This window comes from Seriola lalandi, unplaced genomic scaffold, assembly GCF_002814215.2.
Source record: "Seriola lalandi dorsalis isolate HSWRI2012SDOR001 ecotype SW California unplaced genomic scaffold, Sedor1 jcf7180002054409, whole genome shotgun sequence".
NCBI lineage: Eukaryota > Metazoa > Chordata > Actinopteri > Carangiformes > Carangidae > Seriola > Seriola lalandi.
The window spans coordinates 21896-28105 of record NW_019524962.1 but is presented as its reverse complement, the minus strand read 5'-3'; positions in this window follow the sequence as shown (position 1 = coordinate 28105).

Genomic DNA, 6210 nt, shown 5'->3' with positions numbered 1-6210 from the left:
CTTTATTATTAGCCTCCTGACAACCAGGGAATAATTACGGGATGTCAGTAGGTTCTCTGTGGCTGATGGACAAAGCTATTTGTGGTGTGTTCCTTCCTTTGTTAGTACAACTTGCACTTAAGAGGCAGAAGGGACGACATCTGTGTGACATGCTGGGTTTGAATGACTCTTTTCAGCAGCCCGGGAACAGAAATGCAGAGCTCCATGCCTGCAGTCAGTGGTGACGGTTGCTAGTGTCTTGTCACAGTATGTAAATCAGTTGTCACATGAGATTAGCTAAGTAAATCAGACTACAATGTAATGCATGCTGGGCGAGTGCTCAGTGTGCAAAGAGAAAAAACTGTCATCCAACAAATGAATCAAGTGTTGAATCTGGTGATGATCTGTGGGATAGGATGGGTGAGGTAAGTGAGCAGAGAACATGCTTTGAAGTGCGGTGATGAATACCACTTCACCAGGCGGACATACATTAGGCTATGGATTTGAACCTGTCAGTGAGGGGGGACTCGGGGACCTCTCAGGGACCCAGCCACCTGAGCTCTCATCTCATTAATTATCGTCCTGTCAGGTGCGTTACGTAAGAAATAAAGAAATAACAAAGGAATGTGATCTCCTGAACCTCATCAGCAGGGAGCTGAATGATGAAATAAAACCGGCTGTGCGTCTCTTCCCTCAGCTCTGGGCTAATGAAGGGATCGCTCATCCTTTCAAAATTGATCTCAGCAAATCCTGCGGGCTTGACGTCAAGGAGAGTTTGAATCCTGTCACTTCAGCTGCTCTTTACCTCCTCTGTGGTCACTTAACTTTTCTCCTCAGACTGAGAGCTGCTCTTTTGACTGGAGATTTTTTAAGCTGTGGGTCAGCATTTGGCTTCTTATTCCACCATGATTGTTCTCATTATTATCTGTCATTATCTCTCTTTTTTTATCAGTCTATCAGTAAACAGCTTTTTAACCTCGTCAAATATCAGTATCAATATCAATCTTCAACTACTAGTTTGCTATGAAATTTAGTACAAACACAATTAATTCCCTTTTTTTTGACATTCCCATGAGCCTCAGTTGTACTTTGTTTTTAATGCTAAATTTACAAGTTTTAGCATGCTAACATACCAGAATAAGATGTTAACCATAATAACCATCATCATGTTAAAGGAATCGTTTACTTTCTTGCCAAAAGTTAGAGAAGTGGTTTAATGCTATACTTTCATTTCTGTATAAGATAAATGTGAAGCTACAGATAGTAGCCTGTTAGCTTAGCTTAATGTAAAGACTAGAAGCAGGTGGAAGTAGCTAGCATCGTTCTCTCCTGAGCTAATAAAACCCACCCACCATTACCTCTAAAGCTCACTACAGTTAACACATATCATGTTTGTTGAATTCATACAAAATCCGAAGGGTAAAAATGACAAGATTGTGTAGCCTGTAGCTTCATATTTATCCAACAGACATAAGAGTGGTATTGATCTTTTCATAAAAGTGAGTGAGAATACAATATTTTCCAAAATGTTTCATAATACATTCATTTTCATTGTGAGCATGTGGCCATGATTTTTGCGTTCAGCTTAACGCATCATTGTGCGTCAGTAGCTACAGCCTCACACAGCCACGACCCTTAGTCATGCTTGCTGCACCAGCATTGATATAGTGTGTAGTAAAACCCACGTGGTCTTCAGTCAACTCTAATACACTCAATTATGTGAGTTGCATAAAAATTGAAATTGCTTATTGGGGTTTTAAACCACAGTAATTTGTGTAAACACTCACAAGCTGCAAAGAATAAATCATGTGTCCAACACTTGGGATATAAAGTGATTTTAAACTACTTGTTGCCCGCTGCAAGCTTTGTTGTTTCTGACATTTATCTCTCGGGAGAAGAGAAAGCTTCTGCAGTAGAAATAATATGTAAGACATCACATAAAAAGAGAGAGAGAGAGAGAACTGCAGCAACAAAGAGGAATAAGAGGCAGTTATAAACAGAGTAAGATGTGGATTTACTGTTCGTGTCCACATGCATCCTTATCGTGCTCCGCTGTCCATTTTGTAGTTATTAGACGTCCCACTCCTGCTGACAACAATGGCACAGTGAAGGGTGAAATACAGACTGGCCCTCTCCAGCTGTCCTCCATAAACCTCATTTCCACAAACATCATCCAACAATATGTCCGTGGTGTGCACTGAAAACAGTGGTGTCGCTATGGAGAAAGAAGAGCTCACTGTGAGATCCGCTTCTTTACGTGCAGCTCGCCATGTTGAGGATTCACTGCAGCTTTCAGGGCTGGCAGGAGACTCAGATACGAATTATGATTTTTATTTGCACCGCTGGATATTTCTGTGACCTGAGTGCTTCCACATCCATTAATGGGCACCAACAGGACCACTTGACCTCAGGCTTGAGACAGCCTCCAGCTTAAACCAGCACAACTTGACATCAGTTCAGCCATGTTGCTTCTGGCTCCCTCGCCACGTGAAAACTGTTTCAGGGTTGTATAGGTATTTCCAAGCAACAAGGTTGCCATGGCCACTAAAATCACTATGCTGCATGATAGGATGCTTTGGGACATTGTCTCCAGACATTGTGCCAGATAGGCAAAACACTGAAGCCAGAATGACAGCCGGCTGCAGAGTTAAAGCTTTCAGCGCCATAATTTCCCCTCAAACGGACAGAGAAACATGTCAGATTTCCAATCAACTGTAGCAGTTCTTCACCAGTAAATGATGTACTCAAAAAATCATAGAAGACCAAAGGAGGTTGTAAAAAATACTAATTGCTTTTAGTGCAATGATTGCTATATGATGAGGTCAGCAGGGACACTTTCCCCTCAGACTGTGGCTCAGAGGAATACGTCTTATGAGAGTCATTACATACTGTTTATGCCACTAAACGTACTGAACAAAGATGTATTCACAGAGAGACAATGAGGCTGGCGTTAGAGGAGAATACAGTATCTGAATTCTTCAGGGAAACTGAAGGCTCAAGGCTTTCCTTTAGGGCTTGAGAAATATCCACTGTTTCTTCAGCTAGTAAACGATTGAACAGTTTGAGTTTGTTAAAAATATGTATTCAGACAAAGTTAATGGCTGTTTTTTTATAACACATGAAGAGCAGACATATTGGATATACCGTATGTGGTTTTCTCAAGTTGTTGTTGTTGTTGTTGTTGTTGTCTTTGGGCGGCTCCTGTGAAGAGTCGCCACAGTGGATCACCATGCACATAGTTGATTTGGCATAGGTTTTTAAGCCGGATGCACCCTGGGTTTGGTGAAGCTGGGGAAGCAGGAATCACTGGCCCACATGCTCCAGCACCTGAGACATGCCCCCCCCCCCCGTATGTGGTTTTCTCAAGGATTATCATATATTATTTCAAAATGCTTCCCTAGCCTGCTGATCACACTGAATTTCTATTTAAATCCATTTTGTTATTCAGTCTGAAACTATAGTTAGTTAGATTTGTAGGAACTTTATTGTCCACATTGTTGGAAATTGTCTTTGGCTTCACCACATAGAATTAAAACTAAAAAGGGACGACGAGAACAGGTGGCAGGGACACAGTATCCACAAATAACAATGATTTGAAATGTAAAATTACAGCAAAACTAAGACTCAGAGAAAATCAAATCAAATGGGAGAAGGGCTCAATTTAAGTCATTTTCAGTCGGCAGTGGGTGCAGGTAATGTTTTTCACATCAGCTGAAGAAATAAGCCAATTTACAGGACGTTATTTCTGTAATTCAACTTATAACAAACTATACAGGTGTGTCAATTGCATCCACGGTTGTTGCCATTTTTCCTGCTGTGGCACAGAACGTTCTGATTGGCTTTGTTGCTTCTCTAACAGTCCACAGCAATGTGACATCTGGGGAAAAAAGAGAACATCAGTATTAAAACAGGAATTATTATCGACAGAAACACTGACTTGAAATGGACATCAGGAGAGAAAAAGTCAGTTTGGTGCATCGCTATTTTTTACATTTTTCAATTGTCAAGGTGATTTGAAAATATATACATTTGGAAAAAAAAATGGCTGCATTGCCTTTATCCATCTGACTAATCCCCTGATTCGGTTCCATGCCTCCCTCACATCCACACAATCTGCTTTTCATTATGGAGATGACCTTCAGCCATAGAGTCATACTTTGGCAGACAGTCCTTTTCTGCAGCCACTATCAGTATGCACCACATTGATCTTCAAATGCAATCAAGAACCGCGCATGTGGAAGAGAATTAAATTACAAAATGCAGCGTAAACACCTGTAAAAATCCATGTAGGATGCCAGACATCATATAGAAAAGCCTGAGAGGGCAGTGCGTTCAGCTTTCTATAGAATTATTATTTATAAGATTTGTCTAAAACTGCTGGTTATGGCAGCATGTGTTTAGTGTTAGTACAACATATTGCACCAGAGGCTGCTACAATATTATCGCCTCGCTTGTAATGTCGTTAAATCAAAAGCCATCAGGCACCGTGTCTGTTTTCTCCAGTCCTCAATCAGGGAGACAGATTCCCTTCAGTCGCTCTTGTGCTGCAAGGACAGTCTGTTATATCATGTGTATTGTACAGGCACTTGTTGAATAGTGAGAAGAATCAAGGCTCCTTCATAAAGGAGTCCTTTATGCACTGAAGATCATGAGCACACCTCTGACTCCACCTGCTGGTTGAACCCACGACACCCTCTAACTTAACTGAGTGAGAAAACATTTTTTTTTTTATAAACAACAGGTGATTATTCTACAGTGGGCTGAAAATGAAGCTATGAAAAGGGCTTTTAATTGGCACTCTCCCATCCAGCACACCCACCCATAACACTGACCACTTTATTGTAGCTCAGCCTGCTCTTTTACAAACTGCCCTCGCTTACCTCACCACTTAGTTTCATCTGTTGTTCTCACTGGGGCTATAAATACTGTAACAGCTGCCAATTCCTGATAATTTAATAAGTTAACTTATTATATGTAATTTGCACAGTCAGTCTGTTCAGTTTCACAGTTATAAGCCTTATGGTCTCCAATAATCCTGTCCTGTATTCATTATAAACAGTTTACTGTCTAGTTTGTCTGTTGTGCAACAAAGAAATAAGATTAGATATGATTTTTTCTTATTCCCAGGGGGTAGATTAGGTGTCACAGCAGCACAAGAACCAGATCAGCTACAGTTACAAAAAAGATAAAATATTATACAAAATAAAAAATGATGTCACAATTCTGTATATGGATGGGATGACAAATAACAATAACACAGTGTATAGATATTACAAGTTAAAGCACACAAGTATTATCATGAAAATGTACTTTAGTACCAGAAATGATGCAGAATGACCCTTTTTTCATAGCGTTATAGTCAGACATTAACAGCATTTTTTTCAGTTGGTTCATGGATGAGGTGAATCCAGGTAAAATCCATTATCTCTTGTTCAGAAATAGAAATTAAATCAAACCATCAAATGCAAATGAAGAGATGTGGAGAAGAGAAGCTGAAGTGCTACTAAAAAAAAACATTTAAAAGCACTGAGACAATTTAGATATGTCTTAACAGACATATTCTGTGTAACAAGGAGATTTTTCACCTCATTACTGTCAGACATTTTAATCACAACACGGCCTTTTTTTACTACTGCCATCAGATGTCTAGCAGACAGTGTCAGATAAAGTCCATAAACTACATCATCGAGGCTGTTTACTGCTATAAAGCTGATTTCAGGCTCTGCAGGTGAGATTGATGAACATGCTGGCGTTACCTTCAACTATCCTCGTAATCTTCAGCGTTTCAAGACTTTTAGGCCAAATAGTTTCAGTGAGAAAAGTTTGGGTTGTTGTCAGTGGTTGTTTAATATTTTGTGAAGCAGGAGAATATGAGGGGTTTAAGTGCACTGTGGTCTAACTATGATATTAGTGTACGCGGGTAATAACTGCCAAGTATCTCTCTTCGCAGAGGTTTGGTGGCTTTCTTTGAGGACAAGCCACGAATGTCTTTGAACGCATGCGCAGCGTTAAGCTAAAAGAATAACAAATGTCGTTTCCGGCAAAAACTTTCAAAATACAGCACATATTAGTACTCTAGCGTTATATTTCATTCAGTTAATGAGATAGTAAATGAAAGAATAATTTGTCCGGTAGGGAATGCAAAAAAACCCAACATTTTACATTGTATTTTATTCAAGTTTTTTGATTTTGCATGCATGCATGCCTTGAAACACAAGTACACCTACATAT